This window comes from Amaranthus tricolor, chromosome 4, assembly GCF_026212465.1.
Source record: "Amaranthus tricolor cultivar Red isolate AtriRed21 chromosome 4, ASM2621246v1, whole genome shotgun sequence".
NCBI lineage: Eukaryota > Viridiplantae > Streptophyta > Magnoliopsida > Caryophyllales > Amaranthaceae > Amaranthus > Amaranthus tricolor.
In genome coordinates this window covers 31,704,221-31,715,480 of record NC_080050.1, presented here as the reverse complement: position 1 = coordinate 31,715,480, position 11,260 = coordinate 31,704,221, and positions in this window count along the sequence as shown.

Sequence of the window (11,260 nt, the reverse complement as noted above, 5' to 3'; positions counted from 1 at the left end):
TTAAGATGGCGTATTTTATCACATGGATTTCGAGGATCTTTTACATTGATCGGATAATAAAGGTTCTCTCATTTTTATTCTTTTTAGTTTTGTCTTTTCCTTTTTTAATTTTTTATTCATTTTACTAGGGAGTACTTTATTTCTTTTTGAAATATCCAATTTAGGTTTTTTTTAGTTAATCTGATTTTTACTGATTTGATTAATTTTTATTAATTGTAATTAATTTACTCATTAAAATTAATTTTTATTGAAGTAAATTGTTGTTTACTTATGAAAATTGATTTATACTAATTGAAACTGATTATAACTGATTTTTTTATTGTAATCAATTTTTACTGATTACTTTATATTTTTAAGATAAACTAAACAGGGCTTAAGTTTTGCACGCTATCAAATATATTAAATATATTAATTTTTACTTATTTAAAACTTATTTGTCAAAAATTATTTAGATTTATGTCAAATACTAATTAGAATAACTTTTTTTTCAAAAACTATCGAAAATTTATATTTTTTTGGCAAGGTTAAGAAACTAATAGGATATATTTTTACTGAAATGAAAAGGGAGAGTGAATTAATTGGTTTAAATAAAAACATACGATCTTTTTTGGTATTTTCTTATGCAAATTAGAAACACGTGACTTATACATGTCCATAATAATGAAAATTAGATATCTTATTTTATTAGTAGGTAGTGTTTGACTAAAAAAACAGGTTTTTAGGTTGTTTCTGACAAATGAAAATTTATTCTTTGTAATTTCTAACAAAAAGTTGTGTTTTTATTGGTGGTAGTTTTTGCCCAGAAAATTCTAAGTTATCTTTATCAAAAAATCATCATTTTATAAGTAGTTTTTGACAATTATTTCTAAAATTTATAATAAAGTTATCATAAATAAAATTTGCATTGAGAGAAAGATCATTGAAATTTTACTTAATTATATTTTAACTTATAATATAGAATAAAATACAAACTAAAATTAATTGATAAATAGTGTAAAATAGTAAATGAAATACTTCAATGATAATATATAAGAGCATCAAGTAGAGATTATTAGAAAAAAAATATGAATTATGTGATAGTTTGAGAAAAATGAGATAGCATTTGTAGAAAAAAGTCGTTATAATTGAAGGAAGAGTCATTGAATATTAAAACGTAATGGGATTTAACTCATCAATAACAAATATTCTTATATTTTATTTATCTATTACTAGTAATAAATTTAGTTATCAGATCAACTAAATTTTATCTGGTTGATTTTGTCTTGATGTCGAGCTAGAACGGCAACAAACAAGTTGGTGCTAAACTACATGCGTGCTAGAATAAGCCGTAATCATAATAAATTTTGGTATTATAATAATGATAAAATTTTAATATCAACAACAATTTCAGCAATAGCTACGTAACAATTGTTTAATTACTAACTAAATCGAAAATGACATGCCAAATAAAACTAATCCTGGTCTTGTTGATGATTGTACTTCTCCTAATCTCCATAATTTGGGTGGACAAATTATGATATGGAGTAATGAAATTGTTGTTTGATGACGGTATACCCAATACAGACAAAGGCAATAAATTGAGTATCTATACTCTACTCCCTCCCACACTCCCACTATCTTTGAAATATTTTATTTTTTATTTTATAATATTTTTAAGAAAAACTATTTAGAATAATTTAATATTTTCATAATTTTTATATAATAATTCTCCTTATTGATTAATTAAGAATAATTTTAACTTTAGGGGTATTTGCCTAGAGTAAGCTCAGTTAACCCGATGATCTGCTACATTAGGTAATTTAGAAAAAAAGTAAACTGAAAAAAAAATTAGAGAAAAATTTTTAAAAATTACATAAAAAATTCTAAATAATAAAAAAAATCAAAATTTTTTTAATATTTCTTTCAACATTTTATTTTAATTTTTTTTAATTAAAAATTTTTATAATAAGTCATCCGGTTACCGGGATTATTCTAGGAAAATATCTGCTTAAATTGAGATTATTTTATAGTTAATCAATAAATAGGATTATTGTAGGAAAATCATAAAAATATTAAATTATTCTGGGTTATTTTTTCTATGTTTTATTATCACATCTTATTTGTCTTCTCTTGTAGTCTCACCATTAATTATACTCACACAATCTCACACAATTAATTGGCTTATTAATTGATTTAACAGACTCAATTGCCATTATTGCAATCTCTTAAAAACAAATAGAGTACTGTATTATATATATTGTTAGGTAGTAAGAATGTATGAGGTGTTAAGATGAGATAAAAAATAAATATTATTGTGTTGTTACAAGGAATTTGGTATGTGTAAATTATTAACAAGTAATATAAAAAAATAATTCTTCTAATTTTTATTAGTTGTTATAATATTGTTTTCTCAATATCTAATATGTGAATTTGAAATTTAAATTTTTGTATTTTTAGTTGCGTAAACATTATAAATAGTTAAGATTATAATAATGTAATAAGAGATTATTACTATACAAGTGTTACGGTTAGCAACTAGTAAGAACAATTTGTAAAATATATATGAATAAAAAAATTGTAAATATGTTAAAGGATAATGTTTAGTTGTATACTTTTATGGATGAAATTGTGAAAAAAAATTTAAGGTTACTATCAAAACTTAGAATATAAATATTGATTCACATAATTTTAAATGGTTTTGTAGCAAATTTATTATAACAAAAGTAAAATAAGTCGATACTTATCTCTATGAATGATAAAATAAATAAATGGGTATTGCAAATTGTAATATGATACAGGTAAGTGTAGTAGTTTATACACCAATTTTAAAATAAGAATAATGATATTCTATACTTTGAAAGTTCGTATATAAAAGTGAGTTTTTTAGAATCTTATACTGAAAAAAAATACTTAAGAGAGAAAATAAGAGGGAAGTTAAAGTTAATTTATTTCCAAAGAAGAGATAAATAAATATAGCACTTTTAATAACTTATTTATTAGAAGCTATGAAAGTTGATTTAGTTTCTGTTGAAGATTCTCTTAACATCTCTTATATACGGTTATAAGGATTGTATATATCAAGTGGTTAAAATTAGTCGTATAAACAGAAATTCAAAATTATATACAGTATGATTATGTGACATAATTTGCCAAATTAAATAGAATACTACTATTCATACCGTACTTGTTATTCCCTCTTGCCTCTATGACTAATCCATGGCTCTATCCCATAACACATCAAATTGTACATATTCTATACATTTCTTTAATGTAAGATTATATGTGTTCATCTATAACTCAACTCATTCGTTAAGCTACTGCATACACCATAAATCAAAATTGTGTCAGTTTTTTTTTTTTTTTTTTCATTTATGATGTTGTCTACTTAAAAATAAAAATCTAATAATTCATTTAATTCAGCTTTTTTTTTTTATGAATTTGCCATTAACATTGACATGTTATAAGGATATAATAATATACTATTATCATTGTAGCAATAAGTTAAAATGACAAATACACTCCCCTAAAGAGTGCATCGATAAAGTCATTGTTATTCATTGTCACCTTTTTTATTTTATCGCAACCTCTACTTTAATGAAATGACGAAAATGCCTCTTAATTTTAAATCTGTTTAACATACGTAAATCTTACTTAATAACACTATTATCACTTAAAAAACATTAAATTAAAAGTTTAAACGTAATCTCGAACATTTTTATCGCGACCCTATATATATTGAATTTTCAGTAGTGCCGCTGCATAATATACGAATTCAAACACGGTACTATCTCTCTAAAAACGTTCTCTGATTTTAAATAAGCTAAAAGTTTGAATTCATTTACAATGGCTAACGAAAGCGACTATGAATCTGAATGGGTACGTACTTTAATCGATTCGAATGGGTGTTTTTTTTTAAAAAATATTGGGTCGCGTGCGACTGCACCACGGATGAGTCGCACAAAACGTGCGACTAGACCGCGGTTTTGTCGCACGCGACCCAATAATTTTATTTATTTATTTATTTATTTTTTATTATTTGCATTATTATTATGTAAATAATATAAATATTTTTTTATTTATTTAGTAATTTATATTATTATCAGGTAAATTATTTTATAATTTATATTATTATTATATAATATACGTTGTAGTAAATTATTTTATTTTCTGATTTATATTATTATTATTTAGTTTATTTAAATAATTTTGTAATTATTTTTTAATTTATTATTATTTTTTTTTTATTATTAGTATTATTGTTATTATTATTATTATTATTATTATTATTATTATTATTATTAATTTATATTATTTTTATTATTATTATTTTCTTATTATTTAATATTAATTTGTATTTTATTTATTGTTACAATTATTTTATTTTATATTTTGTATTATTATTATTTTATTATTAATTATTAAAGTAAATTATATTTTTTATTTAATTTTAATTTGTATTATTATTATTTTATTAATAATTATTAAAGTAAATTCTAACTTTTAAATAATATTCAATATTTTTATTATTAATGTTTGCTTGTATAATGTTTTATTAACCTAATGTATGGTTTATTCATATTTTAAATTTGCAGAACTATGAAAACTTAGAGGACAATGTAGATTATTCTAGTAGATTTGTAACAGATAGGAAATTTGATTCTGTAGATGAATTACATAGTTGGGCCGATGAGACAGTAATAGGAATTGGTTTTCAATTTACAGATAGGACAATGTTTTATTAACCTCTCCACGAAGGCCGATATCAAAGCACAATTAATGTGCTGGTGCATAATGTACGGTAGCCAGCCGAGGGGAGTGGCAGGTTGAACATCGTAAAGCGCATCAGTCATATTCCATAGTCCGATGATCGCCTCCAACGAGTTCTTTCTACTACGGCACTCCAGAATCGAAAGCTTACGATCAGAGCCTTCAAAAATAACTTTAGCTATGTGCCCGCCATAGCTGGGTATCAGCCACGTATCAGTGGGCCCCCTAGGCTGGGGCGATGTGATCATCCAGTCCGTTCTAGCGGACTGTGAGCGTCTGCTCCTCTGTGGCGACTCATTATCAACGTGACTATGTCCGGCATGCTCAGATGTGCCTGCAGAACTAGGGTCGTCACGTGTGAATTTACCGTCGAGCCCACAAACAACAGTCCAATCCACTAGGCGACCAACTGCGCCTTGGTACTCATCATCATCATCATCATCATCATTAGAAACCCACCAACAAAAATAATAAAAATATTTAAAAGAAAAATAAAAAGTTAATAATAATAATAATAATAATAATAATAATAATAATAATAATAATATTTAAAAAAATAAATTAAAAATTTTTACTAAGAATAACAATAATAACAACAACATCACCAACAAAAATAATAAAAATAGTATTTAAAAGAAAAATAAAAAGTTAATAATAATAATAATAATAATAATAATAATAGTAACAATAATAATAATATTTTAAAAAATAAATTAAAATCAATAATAATAATAATAATAATAATAATAATAATAATAATAATAATAATAATAATAATAATATTAGTATTTAAAAAATTTAAAAAAATAATAGTAATAACATCAACAATAATAACTATAATAATAATAATAATAATAATAATAATAATAATAATAATAATAATAATAATAATAATAATAATAATAATAATAATAACAATAATAATAATAATAATAATAATAATAATAATAATAATAATAAAAATAAAAATAATGATAATGATAACAATAACAATAATAATAATAATAATAACAAAAAAAAATTTTAAAAAAAATAATTGGGTGAGTCGCCTGTGGGTCAGTCGCACAAAACTTACGACTGACCCGCGGTCGTGTCGCGTGCGATGCACTTTTTTTCTTAAAAATTAAATTTAATTAAATTCAAATGAAAATTACCTCGATTATTTGTTTGCGGTTTGAATTTCTTTGCTTTTGATTCATGAATTTTATGTTGTAATTTAATGTTTTAAGAGTGATAATGGTGTTATTTAGAGAGGCTGGAGTACATATAAGAAATTTTACATTCAGAGGCAAATTCGTAAATTTATTAAAGGAGAGGTGACGATAAAATAAAAAGAATAGTGATGTTTAAGGATTGTGTATTGAGAATTCAATGACCAGTGCTTCTAAACATGATAAGTTTGCCAAAGTGAAAGACTTCCTAAGATAAGTCAAAAAAGATCCATTATTCCTAACTTACCAACATATGATTTGATTAGCAATCATGAACTTCAATGCATGATTTTACATGAAATAATGGATTATACACAACAAAGATTCCTATAAATTTATTATTAATTTTGTGTATACACCGTCTCATCATCGTGAAATGAATTTAATTAGGTTAGTCTAAATTATTTAAAAAAATGCGTTCCGTATAAGTGAAAATTCAGTTTTTATTGTTTTTTTTTCTTTTTTCTTTATATTTACTAATGGGCCTTTTGTATGAACTTGTCTCACGGTGTAACAGTCTCATATAAAACGGGTTAAAAAATACTAATGGTAAAGGAATTATGCGATTGAACATCTTCCGGGCCAATAGTGAAAAAAAAATTAATTTCTATTGTTAGTCCATGGAATTTTGCCGGAATAAAAATGGTGATGTTGGTGAATTGTCTTATTCTTTACGTATGTTCACTTGCCGTGAGTTGAAACATGTACAATTGTACATGCATGCATTTACCCATTCTAGTATTCTATGTGTAGTTACTTTAAGTGACGTGTGAATAGTGCCTTGTTACACTGTAGATTTTTCAAGCTTGCTAAGTCACCATATCATCACCTTATATAATACTCCCTCCTATTCACCTTAAGTGTTTCATTTACTTTTGAGACACTATTTATTTATCACTTTTAAATTGCATTTTATTATTAATCTATAAGTTAAAACATAGTCATGTGGGATCTTATTTGATTCGTTTTGATGTAAAGATTATTAATATCAACTTTTTATAATTTTTTATTATACATAACTCGATATATTAAGGATTGAATAAGTGCATTGGATAGAATGCATAAAGTAAATGGGACACTTAAACTGAATAGGAGGGAGTATAAATTATGATTTTTTCTTTTACATTTTCTATTTCTTAATTTGCACATATTTGTGTTGTATAAATTATAGTTGATGAATATTAGATAAATAACAAATGGACGGAATAAATAATTAGATAAAATAAAAGAGATGATAAATTTATTAATGTTATTAAATGAGAATATTTGGAATTGTTACCAAAAGATAAAATATTGCTAAGTAAATTAGATAACCTTATAGTCTTATCTAGTTATATAAAACAAAGGGAGTAGGCAAGTAGCTTTTAATTGGTTTTTAACTTTTCAATTTGATTAGACATTACAAAAAAATTATGTTTTGTATAACTAACTTTTAGATTGGCTAAAAGGTGGATTTCTTCCTAAATGATAAAGACTACCAATTATTTTTAAATAAATTGCACCTGACTTGCACATAATACACCTAACTGAAATTTTAATGTCTATAGTTAATTGATAGTTTTTAATAAATAGATAATTTTTTGATGATTTTTGATAAAAAGGTAATTTCTGACAAATTTTACTTATAATAATTATTGACTACTATGCACATATAGTTGACAATATAATGTTTGTTTATTAATAAAATATGGTAAAAAAAAAAACACCATTAAAATAGATGTTATTAATGCAATATGAAAGTTTGAAATAGAATTGATACTAAAAATTTAATATTATGAAAATATGCATTAAGACGAAGACTATGTTTTATATTATATATGGAAAAATATATACCAAATAAGATCAGTTGATGAATAGTAGTTGTTATAGAAACTGTAACAACTATTAAAAATCGAAGGAAGTATTAGGGCATGTTTGCTTGGTTCATTTTTAATGGTATGGAATGGTATCACAACCATTCCAATGTTTGGTTAGGCATTTTTACATTGGGATGTCATACCCTCTGGATTCTCATCCCATTCCAATCCTCTAGAATCCCATACCCTCCTACCCCCTCAAGTTTCAAACTCCATTCCATCCCATATTCAAACCCTAATCTCAAAGGAGAGCTTTTAAATTTCATTACGCCCAATTTTTACTGAATTTCAACTTGGGTATGTCTTAAATTCTCTAAATTTTTCATTTTCTTTAAATTTTGGAGAATTAATATCAACCCTAATTATGGAAATCGCAACCCTGCTGCTGGTTGCTGTTGGCGGCTGGTTGCTGGCGGAGGTGAGGTGCCGGCAACTGCTACGGCGTGGGAAGGATGCGGGGAGTTGCTGGTGGTGTTCTGTGGGCGGCTGGGTTGCTGTGCGGGAAGGGAAAGGATGCGGGAGTGAGGGAGGAAGGAAGAAGAAGAGAAAGGAGGAGAAGGGGGGAGAATGACGGCTGGCTTAGTGTTTAGGGTTTCATGGGCTTTTTATACTTGTTTTTATTATTATTATTATTATTATTATTATTATTATTATTAGGTTTATTTATTTATTTATTTTTATCTCGGTTTATTTTTCTTGCGAGGCCCAACTAAGAGACTTACACATTTTAATAAAATACTCATTTTGGTTCGAATCTCTTTATTTAAGACATCGTAACTATATTTTTAATATATATATATATATATATATATATATATATATATATATATATTATATATATATATATATATTATATATATATATATATATTATATATATATATATATATATATATATATATTATATATATATAAGTTGACATTTAAATCCGTATATGAAGGAAATTTATTAAAACTAATTCGGAAATAATTAAATAATAATTGTAAAATCTTTAAAAACTATTAAAATATTAAATAATTACGTCATTAAAATCTCGGGGTGCTACATGTTGTCTGATTGTGGAATATTTTGTGCTAATCTTGTGTTTAAATGTTAGCTGAAATTGAGATTTAGAGCTGGTGAAGTTGGAGGGAAAACTAGTATGTTTTATTTGAATTGTTTTGTCTCTAATTGTAGCTTGATTTGGGGATGTTTCTTCTTCAAATTTGTATTTACTTAAACACATTTCGGTTGTAATTTACTTAAATATAATATGTGTGTATGTATTTGTGTGTTTAATAAATGTATGTATGTATCTATATATATATATATAAACTGGACAGAGAATCCATTCCATAATTGAATCAAACAGTGTGAATGGATTGAATATCTATTACAGGATTGAACCAAACAGTTTTAGTCTGGTATGGGGTTCTGAATCCATACCATCCTGGTATGGGGTTCCATACCATTCCAATCCTGCTCACTGAACCAAACGGACCCTTAAAGTTTATGATTGAGTGGATCATGGGATTAGGGAATCTAATGTCCTTATACATGGTTGTACTTAAAAATGGTGTTCCCTACAAGTCTTTTGTAGCTCATAAAGAAAATCCTTGTCTTTTTTGTTCGGGCTTTAATCTTTCCAATAAGACATGGCCTGTGTTTGGCCCATTGTATATACATACAAATATTTAGGGCCAGGAGATCCATTTGGCAATGGAATACCTATCTAAAGTGATGTGTATATTGAATTTCAAGCTAGTGCTTGACCCTAATTATCATCCTGAGAATTGAGTATTGTCTTAATTGAATTTCAAGCTAGCTTGTTCTCTAATCAACAAAATAAGATGATGTTTTCAAATTATCTAGTACTAATAAATTGATAAATGTTTTTAAATTTTAGTTCATTTAATATTTTTGTAGGTAATGAGAATTAAATTAATGATAAAAGAAAAAAAAAAAAGGAAAACTCCTCAATTTCTAGATTGATTTTTGATATTTTTGTTTATTATTGTATTTTATAAGTGTTTGGTAAAATAAACGATTGAGTTGTCAAAATATTAAATACTGATATTTGATAAATTAATCAATTAAAACAATTTATTATAAAGCTATTTTTAACAAACTATTCAAAATCATTTGAGCAAACCAATTACTAATTAAATTAAGGAAAAATTACCCTGAATCGTACAAACTTTCACTAATTTCCCAACAATAATACGAACTTTCAATTAACCATGAGTAATACAAACTTTGATATGTGTTTCCCACTGGCATACTTGACCGGTTCTTTACTTGGAGAAACGGTCAATTCCCCATTTCTTCATCAGTTTGATGGGTATATAGACAACTTTTTTCAGCAGCCTTATCTTCCTCATTTGCTCACTTTGCTCTTCCAATTCATTTGCTCACTTTGTGAATGGCTGACACTCCATGAAGACATCCTATCAGAGATTTCACTCCTCCTGCTTCTATTATCAATCTTTCAACCTCTTCTTTTGGGTGTTCTTTCTGTCATAGTTTCCATCAAGAAATTAGACGTTAATTATGAAAAATTCATCAAAATCAAACTTGAAATTTAAGCTAGTGGCGATTGCTGACTCGACCGAAATTCTCAATGAATCAACTTAACTAAAAGTTTAAACTTTTCGAGTAAATGGATAGAGAATTTCATCCATTTTCGACTAAATGGATAAAAAACAGTAAATTACATCCATTTTCGACTAAATGGATAAAAACCAGTAAATTACATCTATTTTCAAAGGCATAAAAGTTTTTAATCAACAACAAACAATAATCATGTATGGATTAACAAATTGAAAACAAACATCCATCCATTTTCGAGTAAATGGACACAGAATTTCATCCATTTTCGACTAAATGGATACAAGCCTTAATTTTTGGGATTAAAACAAAATTTAGGGATTAATATTACAATTGAGAAGAATTAACTAACCATGAATGAGATGATATCTGTATAGTTGATGCGTGAGAACGAGAGGGAGAAGAATCAATGGAAATCACGAGCTTGAGAAAGATGATTGAAGAAGCAGTGGCTGCGTCAGGGAGAAGGAGCTGCTTCCGTTTCCTTTACTTATTTTTATCAACAAAAAGAATTAAAAAGAATGAGTAAGTTTACCAGTAACAGGTAAATTGGTATGCCAGCGGGAAACATATATCAAAGTTCGTATTATTCGTGGTTAATTGAAAGTTCGTATTATTATTGAAAAATCATTGAAAATTCGTATTATTCTGAGTAATTTTTTCTTAGTCTAATTAACTACGACATATTGTAGTGTAAGAAATGAAACCAAACACCAACAAACTTCTATACGGACATTGACGGCGCCGTAGAATCTCGATCTTAGTAGCCCCCACAACATAATATTTTTATGTGTCATCATTTTAGAGGGTGATATATTTTATCTATTTCCTACAATTCTAATAAATGATGGATTATTAATG